A 15,932-nucleotide genomic window follows, 5' to 3' on the forward strand; every position below is an offset into this window, starting at 1 on the left:
AACTTAAGTAATTTAAGAAAAAGAGATATACCCTAAATTGATAAAAGGTATCTGCATTAAATTTGGTAGTAAAATAATAGCACTCCCTTTAAAACAAGAGAAAGACAAGTATAACCTCTGTTACCATTGGCATTCAACATTTTGGGGGTGTTTCAAAACTCATGCAATAAGAAAACAAAAACAAACACAAGGGACAAATACTGGAAATGAGAGAACAAAATAATTTACTGGAATCAACATAAAGGTTGAGTCAGAAAATTCAACAGATTAAACTGAATACAAGATTTCAGTTTAGTGGCCATATACGAGATCAAAATATCACAATCAATAGCTTCCTATACTCCAACAATAACTAATTAAGAAAGTATAACGGAATAAAATACACTATTCATGATACCAATAAGAACTATAAAATAATCTGAAATTAATTCCAGAAGAAATACGCAAAATCTATACAAAAACTAAAATTTTATTAAAGACAGATGAAAGGCCTGAAGATACACAAGTATGCCATGTTTCTCAATGGGAATATTCAGTATTATACATGTATTTCTCTCCCAAATTAACATAAATTTCAATGTATCATCTGAGAATATTTTATGGTCATTTACAAAAGATGATTCTAAAGCATGTCTAACAAGTTAAATGCACAATACCCAAAACTCATGAGAAAGAAGTTCAATGAGTGAGAACTGCCTTCAAAGATACCAAACCATGCTAACATACTAGGCTGAATCATATGAAACCAGATATGCAATGACTTCTGGCTTATAAAAACAATTTCACAAGGTTCAACTGAGAAATTCACTCAAATTCTTTCACCTCATTTCCACCCACAAACTTCTTTCCAAGTAGTAAGAAACAGACATAAGAGTTTACTAAATATTTAGTAATAACAAAGCTTGGTGAAAAACTAACGGGGTTCTTTCCTATGTTTCACCCCAGTGCAATTATTCAGTTACGGCAAAAAACTAAAAGGGAGGTAAAAGAAGAAGTGGTGTAAGGGGAGAAAGTTCCTTCCAACAATACTGGACAAAGAAGGCTATCTAAGCTGAAAACTAAAGGATGAGAAAGAACAAAAAACCAGGTGAAGAACACACTAGGAAGAAAGTAAGAAGACCTTACCTAGAAAGCCTGCATGTTGCAAAAACAGGAAAGTCAGTGTGACTAGATGACAGTCAAGGAACTGGAAGGGTTGGAACAACAAGGAGCAGCCATACAAAGTTCTAAAGGAGCAGCCATACAAAGTTCTCTGAGCCAAGTTAGGAGTTTGGATTTTATTCTAAAAGCAATGAGAAGTCAAATAACAAATTACATTTCAGAAAGATTAGCCTAATCTACATGAAGAATGAATTCTATGAAGAATGAATGCTACATGAAGAATGAATAAAGTATGGGGAGTCAACAGAAAAAGCTGGAAGATCAAATTAGGAGGCTACTACGAAGTTCAAGTAAGAAAAGAGCCAGGGTTAAGGTGATAGTAGTGGAGATGGAGAGAAGCAGAAAAATTCAAGACGTATTTTGGAGGTAGTCTACTAGTCTACATCCTACACAGGGTGGAGGAACTTGTCTTAGTACTAAACACAGCATCTTTTTCCTTAGTGATACTGGCCAGTTCAAGAATGGAGACATGATCCAAGGTAGGCCCACAAGATTATTTCAGGAGCCAGCAATGACTTTTATTCTTGTTTTGGTAGTCTTAAGGATAATATAATCTCAGAATTGTATCATTATAAAACATTAATTATCCCCCAATAACCACAGTCCCCTTCTTTATGCAAAAGACTACTTATCCACAAGTTTTACCTGGGTATATGGCCACTCAGCAGAGCAAAGTCCTAGATATGTCGGTATAAGTAAGTTCTGGTCAAAGGGATATAACGGAAAATGATATTTGCAACTCCTTGGTCAATTCCTCAAAAGCAAGTTACCTATGTTGACCTTTCTGTTTCTTATTCCTCTAGTATTAGTTTACTAGTGCTGCCATAACAAAATACCACAGGCTGGGTCATTTAAACAACAGACATTTATTTTCTCACAGTTCTGGAGACAGTAAGTCCAAGATCCGGGTGTCTGCAGTAGCCACTAGCTAGATGTAATATTTAAATTAAAAATAAACGAATTTAAAACTCAGATCCTTAGATGCACTAGCTACATTTCAAGAGCTAAGCAGCAACATGTGGCTAGTGACTGCAGTATTGGACAGCACTGATTAAGGGATGGCATAATGGCATAGCCAAGTGCAAGACAGCCGGTACTTAGATGTGTGAATAACCTAAAGGTCTACCTCCAGAGTAGCACATAAAAGAGTAACAAACTTCTACCTTGCCTGATGTGTTTTGGAATCTCTTTGTTCAAATGATCTACCTTATACCTTAACTAATACAGTTAAGGAGAAGTGACATGCTGCTCTAAGAAACTCCTAAAATCTCTGATAACACTTAGATAAGAACAAGTAGCAAGGAAACACCTCAAACTGAAGACCTAATGACCTGTGCTATACAACTGCAGAACATTTAGTAAAACTCTTGCCTGCAATATGCCTGCTAAGTCTATAGTTCTATGAAAAGCAGTTAGAAAAACTCAAAATATGGTGTGTGTTGGCTATTTAAAGATCACGAAGAAAGATCAATTCAACTATAAAGCAGTTTGCAAGTACAGACAGACATGGAAACAGTGCTACTAAAAAGAAGCTTTCTCAGTAGCAAACTCCAACCTAAAAGAGTCCAGTAATTTGGGTCTCTCAGGGTGAAAAAGGCAGCTACTTCTGTATTCTAAATACCAGGAAATAACTTTTGTGAGTTCAAGCATTCTCTGCCAGGTAGTAGCAAAGATAACGTTGAGAATGTTGCTTTTCCACCTATGATGGTTCCTTCCTAGAAAGAAGAGAGGACAGCAGACATACTGTAGCACAAATACCTTCGCTCAATTATTCAGTCAAATGCTAATCTACGTACTGCTGTGAGAATATTCTGCAGATGTAATTAAAGTTCCTAATCAACTGATTTTAAGTTAGGGTGATTATCCTCAGTGAGCCTGACCTAGTCAGGAGAGCTCTTAAAAGAGGTCAGGTTCTTCTGAGCAAATGAGACACCAAACAGCAGCTGAGTGTATAGTTTTTCTCTCTTCACTGTATCTTTCCTTCCTGACTGTCTATGGAGGACAGCTTCAGCCTAAATCCATGGATTCCAACTTGCCCACAATCTTCTCTCCCACTAACTGCCTGTCTTATAGATTTCAAACTTGCTTAGTCAGTCCTCATAATCATGTAAGCCAATTCCTTGTAGTAAATCTCCTAATACATAGCAATCACATATAAATCTACTTGCTCTGCTTCTCTGGTTAAACCCTTACTGATACATCATCCAAGATATTTTATATCCTCTCGAGGTAGCCAGGAAACCTAAGGGAGGAGCCAGCCTAGCACAGAGACAGACCAGTAAATATGAGAATCAGCAGGTTTCCAAAACTTATGACTAAGAGATATTTTGCTATCGTTAATGTTACATGTTCCTATCTAAGAAAAACAGAACAGAAATCTATTACATTTTTGAAAGAGTTTTACCACCAAACTACATTACTGGCCTAAAAATCTTACACTTGAACTTTAACCCTACAGGCCCCTGAATCTATACCAACTCGTAGGGGGCTAAGAAGTTGTGCACTTCCTAGGGATGTCACACCCTCCAATGTCTACTATTTCAAATGTGGCTAAGGAAGGTAACAATCAAGGAAGCATTACCTAAAGAACTAAACAAAGGAAACACACAACAGTGAAAAGAGCATTCCTCTCATAGAGGAAAATCAGTTTAACCAAGGAACACTCAGTAGCTAGGGAAAAGTTGTCACAACTCCTCCCCAGAAGGATTTCATTATTAACAGACCACTGACTGTTGTGTGCTTCCTATTCTTCCCTTCTCTAAAAGAGCTTTCATTATGATTATCCTATTCCTATTAACTACTACACAGTGGGTTGGGTGAAAAGAGGGAGATATAGTTGTTTATTGTTTTATAGATTACTGAAATTCTCTGAATTAAGAGGAAAAGCATTTTGTAGCTATCTTTCACTTTGGGCTCTATGTAGTAACTGGATGGGACTTTGAATTGATTCTCTTAAGAAAAGAAACAATTAGGTGTTAAAAGAAAGGTTTGCACAAATGGTGGGTGGCCAGAAGGGTGAGCCCAATTTAAAAAAAAAAAACAAAAAAGAGGTTTAGGTTGGAGCTATAAACTTGAAAGTGACTGGTATATAGATATACAATGACACAGTAGTTCAAATCATCTAAATGAGACCAGATACAAAACAGAAAAGGGCCCAACGAGGTAAATAATTGAAGTATGATTGCTGTACGTGGTAAAAGGAAGCAAGATGATCAAGAAAAAACAGTGAGATAGAAACAGGAGAAGGTGGTATTACATGAGACAAAAGAGGATTACATTTTAAGAAGCAAGAATCAGTCAACTGCTATAGAACAAAGAAATAGAAACAAGAATTAAATACTGCATCCAAAAAGAGATCCATGTATCTTTGAAAAACAAAGTCCAAAAAAATTTTCTAAAAATTTTTACATACTGGATTGAGGAAGGTCTCCAGAAGTCATAAAGAATAATATATTTTACTAAACAATAGATTTTCTATGTTGTGAAAACAATGTTGAGAGAATACTGTAAAACATAACACTATGAAAGTTCATACCTATAAATATAAATACTACCAACAAATCACTAAGAAAATGGTAAGACAAACCTAATAGAAAAATAGATAAGGGAGAAGCCAGGAAATTTTCAAAAGAAATCCAAATAAAAAACAAAGATTAAAGCCGGGCACGGTGGCTCAAGCCTGTAATCCCAGCACTTTGGGAGGCTGAGGCGGGCGGATCACGAGGTCAAGAGATCGAGACCATCCTGGTCAACATGGTGAAACCCTGTCTCTACTAAAAATACAAAAAATTAGCTGGGCATGGTGGCACGTGCCTGTAATCCCAGCTATTCAGGAGGCTGAGGCAGGAGAATTGCCTGAACCCAGGAGGCGGAGGTTGCGGTGAGCCGAGATCGCGCCATTGCACTCCAGCCTGGGTAACAAGAGCAAAACTCCGTCTCAAAAAAAAAAAGATTAAGAAACTTATACTCAATGATGATAGTAACCAGAAAAATTAAAATAAAACACCATTTTTAACAGAGTTTTAAAACGAAGAAAATTAATCACATCTAGGAACATTCTCATACACTGCTGATGCAAGTAAAACTTGAAAGTATTTACCAAATTTAACCATGCATCCTCTAGCCCAGCAATTCCATTTCTAGGAATCCGTCCCAAAGAAATAGTTTCACACTCAAAAATAACTGTACAAGGATATTCACTAATAGCAATGTGGTGAAAACAATCTAAATGTCTACGAACATAAAAGATCAAATAAATTATGAACATTTATATTATGAAATACTCATAAGTAAATGAGAATAATGTAGCAAATATTAACATTCTCTCAGTCACAACACATACGCACGCATTCAGTCTCACCAAGAAACAAACATTTGATATACACCAAGCTGTTGGTAGCATTTACTCTAAAAATGGAATAAAAACACCTATGTATTAGAAGATATTTTGCAAGTATAAATACGCTTATTAGCTTGTATTTTTAAATACATAAAAATCATAATCTGAAGACTCATTTCTTCAATGGATACATTTGAAGAAAGCCCATCAATAAAAATTTCAGCAAGCAAAATTTCTAAGTCGTAGCTCTGCTCTTTGTGGTAAATTGATTACCACACACCAAGGAAAAAGAATGAAAAGACTATTTGAGGTAATGATTTACTCTGAAGACAGAATAATAAGTGATTGTTCTATTCTTTACATCTTTTTGATTTTTGTCAAGTTTTCTGCAAGTATGTGTTTCTACAAATAGGTATAAATTAATGAATAACGTTTAATTATACGTAACCAATACTTAAAATCTTAATATTTTTCAACCTACACTGTCTTATAACTCAGTCTCTCATATTTTAACATATTTCTACCTGCAGCAATCCCAAGTATATTAATACAGATCTCTCCTTTCTTACTATAAAATTTTCAAGGTAAAATTAGAATGGATGACTCTTTAGTATAATCTAGTTGTCAAGGACACTCTAGAAAAATAACACAGACCTCATCTTAAAAACAAACAAAATATCAAAAATCACTGAGTATTCCAGGAGACACTCACAAAAGATCTAAAGTCAAAAATCAAAACAAAATTATCCCTATGATCATAAGACACACAGCTACACCAAAAACAAACACAGATGCCCCTAAAAAGTACAGGATTTATACAGGACTAAAATCATCTTCACAGTTTTATTATTAGTTTTATCTCAACAAAATTTAAATTTTATGAATCTAGAAATAATGTCTCCGTTTCTTGAAAACCCTTTTAATCCCTAGGTAATTTTGCTAGGTGTTAATAATGCCTCAAATAAATTTAGTTCAAAGAGTATACTAATAGTGACAATTATCACTATTAGCTAATAATCATAGCTAATAAGATTAGCTAATAGTCACATGGAAAACTGAATTATATCATTGTGCTAAGTTTCCATGTATGTAAGTTATTACTAACTACAATATGTATAAATTCATTTAACTTATACATGTTTAACACATACAACTATAATTAAAAAAATTTTTTTCATATTCAATAGGGAGGAAATGGTTAAGATTAGACACTGTAAACAGCCATATATACGAGACACTCAAGAAATGTTTGTCAGGTAAAAGAATTTACCACTACAATCCACCTATCACTAGTATGTGCTATACTAGAGGCTTTGAAACAGGACTATTTTCATTATTAATGCCACAAAAAAAAGTAAAAGGGAAACATGGCATAGAGAAAGAAAGAGACAATAATAGGGTCAAAGGCATTTGTAACACTAACTAACAAACAGGAGGGCTTCCTTTTCTTGTCAGTCTTCATATTTAGGATGACAGGAAAAGAAGGAAAAGGAAATAGATCCCTATGGTAACATATATTTATTCTAAATTCAAAACTAATGGAACCAGCCTTTCCATAGATGCTTCCAGAACAGGTTTCAAGCAAATGTTTTTAAACTAATTAAGAGTTGATCCATGAAGAAACCCAGACCAAAAAATAACTTTAGAACAGGTTCTTATTTCTTCACTTTTGTATTTTTCTTTTCTATTCCTTTCTTCTGTGAGGGAGGATGGAGATTTAAAAAATGAAAGGTTAAATTAGGTAAGCTAATAGTATTTTGGGGAAGATAAAAGGAGCAGGCAAAAATCCCTGCTAGAGATGCACAGCCATAGAGTAGTTCCATCAATATGACATGTCTAGAATGCACTTTCAAATAATCTCAAGAAATAAAAAAATAAATTTATTTTCAAAGCTGAAATAGTATTATCTGGTATACCTCATGATTTTCTCTATGTTGTAAGTCAGTTTGAGTCACTAGTTAATTTGAACATGAAGTAATAAGCAATAAAATTATATTTAAGTAAAATCTAGAGTCCTCCTCAATCATGGATTCCATATCTAGCTCTACAATCATTTTAAAACTATCCCTCTCCAGACCTTCTCGTTTTAGTCATCATTTTCATGGTACAGCAGCCAAAAATATATATCATTTATTTTGTGCAGATGTAGCACAGCATTATTTAAAATGAGAATTATGATTCTGGTTATTGCCAATGCCTTATTTAACTTCACCGTACATTATACTAAACTTTTTACCAAAAAAGCATGCTGTATTTCAGATCATTTACTCAAATCCTTGACTCATGAAAACATATTTAATAGTTTTCAATTTATTCTCAATCTTGTTGCCCACTCATCAGCATAATTCACTTCGATTCACAAGCTTTGAGAGATTTCACCATATATCAAAATCGTTTATAAAGGCTGAGAACACTGGCTCAAGCCTGTAATCCCCAGCATTTTGGGAGGCCAAGGCAGACAGATCACTTGAGCCAGGAGTTTGTAACCAGCCCAGCAAACATGGTGAAACCCCAACTCTAATAAAAATACAAAAAAAATTAGCGAGGTGCAGTGGCTCATGCCTCAACCCCAGATACTAGGGAAGCTGAGGTAAGAATCGCTTGAATCTGGGAGGCAGAGGCTTCGGTGATCGAAGATCAGCCTGGATGACCCTGTCTCAAAAAAAAAAAGAAAGACACACAAAAAAATTGTTTATAAAGAGACTAATAATGAAATTCCTTCAGACGGAGTCTCACTGTCACCCAGGCTGGAATGCAATAGAGCAATCTCTGCTCACTACAACCTCCGCCTCCTGGGTTCAAGCAATTCTCTTGCCTCAGCCTCCCAAAAAGCTGGGACTACAGACAGAAGCCACTACGCCCTGCTAACTTTTGTATTTTTAGTACTCTGATGTTTAAATGAAAATCTTCACATTTTTTTCTCCCCACTCTCTTTTATCTCTAGTCTCACAGAAGTAAACTTAAAAATTAACCCTAGGCTGGATGCAGTAGCTCAGGCCTATAATCCCACAGCATTTTGGGAACCCGCAGCAGGAGGATCACTTGAAGTCAGGGGTTCAAGACCAGCCTGAGCAACCCAGTGAAACGCCATCTCTATACACACACACACACACACACACACACACACACACACACACACACAAAGTCAACCCCTTTAAAAGATGTAATGTTTACAAGTTTTGTAATGTTTACAAGTTTTGTAGGACAGAAGGCAGTCTAAGTTATGCTTTCAATAATCAGAGGTATATTATTTGGAGTTTCATCTCATGCTTGGAAAAAATAAGTTAACATTTCCCTTTTCAATAACTGAAACCCCAAATTATAAATCATTATAAAAATGATACCTATATTGTCCCAGAACTCTACATCCCTTCATGAATGAATAATAATTTTTAAAGACAAAAAAAAGTTAGGAAGTGAAGAATTATAAGTCAGAAAAAGTATTTTGCTTTTGGGTAAGAAGTGGAAGAGCATAACTCTACCACACCAGATAGGTTAGGTTCAAGGGACTACAGGGATATTCATATTTACTCACCACCTTCAATTCCCTCATGACTGACTTTTTTTTTTTTTTTTTAAAAAAGATGAAAGCTGAAAAAAGTTAGGTTTTGTGTAGGTTACACCGTAGGCTGATGCCTCCTACCGATCCTAACAAAAATATAAGTGGTACCAGCAGGCACTACTTCACATACCAATAGGAAGTAAAAATTCCTTTTCACCTGTGGTCAAGTATGGAAAAATTATGAAGGCCCTCATTACATCCACATTTTTAACCCATTAAATTATCTTTATAAAATTCAGAAAAACTACTGTCATAAATACAATTACACTGACTCAAGGACTTAAAAATTGTTTTCCTAATCAGCTGGAGGGCATAATCAGCTAACAGCAGAAGCAGTCTATAGTCCAGTGAATTTCTGGGAGTCAAAATGTGATACTTTGATAATTGTTAAACACCGAAAACTTTTACAATACTACAACTAAGTTGGGCACGTTAAAAATGATTAAACTAAAAATAAGGGTTCAATTAAAACATCCCACAGGGATTCAATGTAAATAACAGATGCAACCAAGTTCTGTTACCTCAAGACTTAAGGTCACAAAAATTTCCCAGAGTAAGTGGCCCCTCAAGAAATATTTATGAGTAATTCTTACTACAGAGAAGGGACTTCATGAGAACCTAGTGTAAAGCAGGAGATATAAAGATGAGCAAGACAAGGCTTTTGCTTTCAGATCTGATAGACAACATCACACACTGTAAACTGCTTCATTAATTAAAGCACAAAACATGAAGATGTAAGAGAAAAGAAAGCAGGCATAGAGCTAGTTTACCAGAATGATGAGATCAACCTGGACCTACTACTTTACAAACAGGCCTCCATTCTTACACATTATCTTCTTAGTTAGAAGCACTTTCCAAACTCTTAGTAATCCAAATAAATGGCCAAAGTCTCCCTCTAAATCTGCAATGAGAATGTTTCAAAGTACCAAGGCAGAGGGAGAGGGGAGGGTCACAGACCTCTTTGAGGATCTAATGAAAATTCTGCACATATACTATGGGGCTAGGGCAGAAAGGAAGAAAAAAAAGCCTTAAAAGCACCTTCAACAAAATCTTGTGTTTAATATCGGGAGATTCACAGCCTATCCAGACCCCAAGTTAACAATCTCCATTTAAAAGAAATTTTTTTTCAAACGCATAAGGAAATATTACCTTGAAAAGTAAGTATTTTGAAAGGCAGGAAAGTAGCAATAAATTGCCTCTAGAAAGGGTGGTTTTTCACTACGAAGTTTTCATCTTGTTAACTTAATTCTAGTGGTAGGTATATGGATTGTTTTTCTATACTCTGTATTTCTTGCTTTCTTTTTCTTTAGTGAATTTTTCATTAGAAATGGGAAGAAAAGCTTGAGGTGACCAGTTTTTCTTCAATGGTTGCCCTAATGGCGAAAAGAATCTCCCCCTATACAATCTGAATTTGCCACAATCTGAAATATGGTATTTAACACCATACAGCATAACAGAGTGTGTGAATGAGTGAGGGAATAAATGAATGAATGAGAAGGCTTAGATTCTAACAGTCCCAGGTTAATCCCACTCTGACATTTATTAGCTATGCGACCTTGATGAAGTTTCCTAAAATCCTTCTACGCCAGTATGTTTGCCTGTAAATTGAATGCTCCCTGCCAACATCTGTATACTTCTGAAACTCACACATTAGTCAAGATGTACATTTAACCACTTAAGTTCACTCTCACACCTCCCCAAACTTTATTCACTGGTGCACTGTTAAATCAAGGTGTCTTAATAATAGTTTCGTTCACCATTTCTCACCCAGTATAGCACAATACTCACATATAGTAGGAACTCCAAACATTTATTGAATAATGAAACAAATATAGCAGCACCTACATCATAGGGTTAGGATGAGAATAAAATGACAATACATGAAAACTGTATTAAATCATTTAACTCTCATAACAATGTTATAAAGTAGTATCTACCATCATTACCATTTATACTGTTTACATAAGGAAACTGCAGTAGTGCTTAAAAAACTTGGCCAAGGTCACAAAGCAGTAAGTGATGGATCAAGGATTTAAATCCAAGCTCCAGAATCCATACTTTTAACCTTTACCTAGCCTTTACAAACAGTAGGCACTGAATTAATATTCATTTTTATTTACTTTTTAAAACTAAAAATTTAGGAGGCTTAAGGTACTTACCAGGCATTCAACAATCAATTTCTATTAGTTTAACTGGCTTTCCCCTTAATACCTACAGAAGATCATCATCACTAAGAAAAGGAAATAAGAAATTGGAAAATGTTGAAATCTAAACTTCAGCTATTCAGAGGTCCTGGATCCAAAAAGGGAAGAATTTCTATTCCTTCTCTTCTCTTCGGAAATGAATGCTGAATCCTCTCTAAGTACTAGTTATTCACTAAAAATGTTTTTTTTTTCTAGTACTGTGCTTAAGCAGGAGAGAAGACAAGATAAATTATAATTAAGACAGACTACTGCCTCAAAGATCTTAACATCTAGTTTACAAATACTGCTACATCAAATACGAGATGAAACAAGGAAGCTTTTCTGGGCCAATCTAGGATTTTAAGCTTTAGAAAAGTGGAATTTAGATAGCATTTTTCCATTAAAAAACAAACAAAAATATTTGCAAATGAAACTGAGGAAACAGTCTAATTCTGAAATTTTTTTTTCCTCCCTCATTTTCTTTTTTTCTTTTTTTTGAGAGAAGAGTCTTGCTCTATCACCCAGGCTGGAGTGCAGTGGCGCAGTCTGGGCTCACCGCAACCTCCGCCTCCTGGGTTCAAGAGATTCTCCTGCCTCAGCCTCCCAAGTAGCTGGGATTACAGGTGCCTGCCACCATGCCCAGCTAATTTTTTTGTATTTTTAGTAGAGACAGGGTTTCGCCATGTTAGCCAGGCTAGTCTCGAACTCCTGACCTCATGATCCAACCACCATGACCATCCCCATCCAAAGTGCTGGGATTACAGGCAGGAGCCACCACCGTGCCCAGGCCCTCATTTTCAACTCTTTTTCCATCTGTAAACAGATCCTTCCTCGCCTTACAAATTTTTTCAATACTAATTCAGTACTAATTTACTTACTGGCTCACTTTTGTCTAAAATTTCTTCCCTAGGCTTATCTCTTGATTTAGTCACAGGTTACTTACAAAAACAGATGAAATTCTGATCAACTTCTACTGTATTTAAACTTTATACATCTTCAACAAAATTGTTTCTCCCTGTTTGAATTCTGCTTTAGGAAATACTAAGATCACAGGGCCCAGTGGCTCATGCCTGTACCCGGCACTCTGGGAGGCCAAAGCCGGCAGATCACCTGAGGTCAACAGTTCAAGACTAGCCTGGTCAACATGGTGAAACCCTGTCTCTACTAAAAATACAATAATTAGCCAGGTGTGGTGGCAGATGCCTATAATCCCAGCTACTCAGGAAGCTGAGGCAGGAGAATCACTTGAACCCGGGAGGCAGAGGTTTCAGTGAGCCGAGATCATCCCATTGCACTCTGGCCTGGGCAACAAGAGCAAAATTCTGTCTCCAACAACAACAACAACAACAAAATACTAAAATCATTCATATTCAAAAATGCATTCAATAGAATGCAATGTTATTTCTGAAATAAAGTATCAATTCTTGAAAGTATAAGATTTATTTTCTTGTAATAGTCGAGTAAGCAATTCAATTAATTTTGTCCACTAATAAGAAAGAACGTTATGGCTTTTATGTTAGAAAATATATTTGTATTTTCCATATTGGTCAGTTACTCACTGAAAGCCAAGAAAATTATGCATGTTTGATTTTACAGCTAAGATTTTGTGTCAAATAGAGGGGGAGAGGGAGGCAGGTAGTTCTTGGTCTTGTTTCCAGGTATACCCCAAGTTATGCAAACTATCTAAAACATGATTATCCTATTCTGAAATACTTTTAAGTAAAATCCTATTCTCAGTAATCTAGTCCAAGGTCTAGGAATTATATTCTTACTCTTCAACACTTAAATGAAGTTCTTCTTTAAATTGATTCTCGTTTTCTTCCAGTTTTCCTCTTTTGGCAGATACAGAGATTATTCAGGTAGCATTTATTTATAGCAAAGCTATATATTTTTGTTACATTAAAGTTATCCTTTCATGTTAAATATCACAAAACTATAAACTTTCACATTCCTTTTTAATCTTTCGATAATCTTGAAGGATAATTTTAAAGATCATTTTATCTACTTTTTTTTATTGTGTAGTCTATAACAGAATGAATTAGAGAAAAGACAACACTGTGATTTTAGCACAACACTTCCTAGCTCCAGAAAGTTAAGCTTCTGCTGACATGTCAGTAAAACGGTAATTAAAAGAAAAACACTACACAACTCACCCATTTAGCTTACAGTTTTATTTTTCTTTACTTTAGTCAAAAGATGAAGATAGGGATAGAAACAACCTGTACTCCTTTTTGTCTGCTCATCCCTCATCTGTATAGATTTCTTTTAAGGGGTACACTTTTTTCTTTCGTGAGACGGAGTCTCACTACTGTTGCCCAGACTGGAGTACAACGGCACTATTTCGGCTCCCTGCAACCTCCGCTTCCCGGGTTCAATTCTCCTGCCTCAGCCTCCCAAGTAGCTGAGATTACAGGTGCCCGCCACCACACCTGGCTAATTTTTTGTATGTTTTTAGTAGTAACAAGGTTTCACCATGTTGGCCAGGCTGGTCTCCAACTCCTGACCTCAGGTGATCCATTCTCCTCAGCCTCCCAAAGTGCTGGGATTACAGGCGTGAGCCACTGTGCCCCGCCAATGAGTGTACTTTCTTACATGTTTTTCTCCTGACTCATTTTCGTAACAAATAACAAACCCACTGCTTGCACCACCACGTAAAAGACAGGAGAAGGTACATCAAAAACATAGAACACTACCATAGTTTGTCAAAGTCAACATAACCATTCCTATGTTATAAAAGGAAAACAAACCTGACCCACAAAATAAACATATGTACAAACTTACAGCCATTCTTCATAAGGAATTACTAAAAGTTTTGCTTATTAGGCCATATTCCAATGGACAAAACTACCTAAGTGTGTGAAGTTTGCAGCAGAATACCCCGTTAAGTGTTGCATTCAACTATCATAACCTTGCTCTAAACCAGAGCATACTATTTTTTGGGAGAATTTAAAATTTTAAATGTTGGTATTTTGCCCATAGCTACAGGACTGTGTTACCTTGCTATTCAGTAACTATCTTTCTCAATGTTGTCAGGTGGAGAATAAGAGGAAATAAATTATCACTAAAAAATACACAGGTCTAAGCCATTAGAAAACTTTGATTTGTACTTTTGTTACTACCCACCACAACCACTTTCCTCTAAACCATGTTTTCCTCCTTTTCAAAGGGCTGAATTATCTGTAAAATGTTTCTCACCTTTGAGAATCATACAATTAAATGATTCTAAGTACCATGACAAATTTTATTAGAGATAAGGATCCCAGCACATCTTTCTTTTCCTTGTTTCAAATGCAGCCAGAGTAACACAGTATCCTAAACATCCAAAAAAGCCAATATAAATCTATCAATACAAACCTATTCTCAGAATCCAACAGGCTAAATGGGAATAAAAACAAAGAGTGGCATCTTTTTTCATACAGACTTCAACACTTAACATCTCTACCTACATAACTCAGCCTGAGATAAAAGAGAATCTGGTCTTCTACATGTGTCAAATCCTTTAAAAGGTACTTCTCTATTTCAACAGAACCCAGGATTCAATAAATGCAGTTTTCAGAAAACCAGGCTTGCACCAAAATAAGTTCCATGTTTGTGGAAGAGAATAAATAGGAAGTGGTGCTTCTAGATGAATCAGTTGGTCTCCTCTTAAAACTAAGTTTAAAATCAGCCTTTAAAGCTGTTTTACCTCTGCTGCCTAAGTTACAATTTCCCTCTCCAGATAAAGATTTTTTTCTAGATTCTATTTCAGGAAGGAGACAAGAGAGATGCAAGACAGCTAATAACTAGTAAAGCTAACTCTCAGTTGGTTGTCAGTATGGTATGTTTTACTGAGCCTTTGGGTTTTCAGGGCTTCTTTGAGGAATAAGGTCCTGCAACGCCGCCTGTCTGTGGACCCAGGAAAAATTATAAAGTTATTATGAAACCAGATCACTAGGACAAACCGAGAGGCCTTTCCTATTCCAACTCAACACAACCAGGCCTGGTTCCAAAGCCGACTCTTTGGCTGTCCCATATTATGGGACAACAGGTCCTGAATTAATTCTAACGCACTAAAGAAACATTTGAAGACACATATGTATGTATGTGTAAGGATCAAATATATTTCATCCACTTATAAATGTATATGGTCATTTGTAATAATTTAAAGTTACTGATAAATGTATAAAAGTACAGCATCAGTTCATCCAAAATCCTTGAGAGATTGAGGAAGTGAGGTTACTTCAGCAGCCAGGATAGTGGTGAAAAACCCTGCAGAACAGTATGGAAAAGTACAGCTTCTCACGTGCCCTTCATATACACAAACACTTAGCTCTGAGTCCATTACAACCTTACACCCCCCCCCAAACTATTCCCCTCCACCTCACAACTGAGAGAAGTTGATCAACCTCCTAGTTGGTCGCCAAGAGACTCACCTACCTATTATTTTACTCCTCTCGCTTTGATCTCAATCCCGCCCCAGAATAAGGTGGCCCTACTGACCCCAGGCAGATCACCCCCACAGCGTGTAAACAGGGAACGTAACCAATTCCCTCCATCCTTAACCATGTGAGCCATCCCATGGTAACAGGCTGTTCACCAACTCCGTGAACTCCGTGGTCCTCCCACCCCCACGTGTCAGCTACCCTCCCCCACATTCCCACACCTCACGATTCAGGCCGAGGAAAGAAAGGGGGCAGGCGAAAGCCTG

At 36.2% G+C, this 15,932-nt stretch overlaps 1 protein-coding gene across 7 annotated transcripts in view; it reads right to left on the reverse strand.

The window, feature by feature from the left end:
• ANKRD17 (ankyrin repeat domain 17) overlaps positions 1 to 15,932 on the reverse strand; it is a 180,430-nt gene that overhangs the window by 163,730 nt on the left and 768 nt on the right. For 2 of the 7 annotated variants that reach the window (XM_074396255.1, XM_074396254.1), the window contains exon 1: positions 1 to 15,855. This exon is cut by the window's left edge. The exons of the other annotated variants lie outside the window; for them this stretch is intronic. The gene's annotated coding sequence lies outside the window, so the exon portion shown is untranslated. Of the gene's footprint in view, positions 15,856 to 15,932 lie in introns of those variants that run through there. 7 annotated transcript variants of the gene reach the window in all.

This window comes from Saimiri boliviensis, chromosome 3, assembly GCF_048565385.1.
Source record: "Saimiri boliviensis isolate mSaiBol1 chromosome 3, mSaiBol1.pri, whole genome shotgun sequence".
Classification (NCBI taxonomy): Eukaryota; Metazoa; Chordata; class Mammalia; order Primates; family Cebidae; genus Saimiri; species Saimiri boliviensis.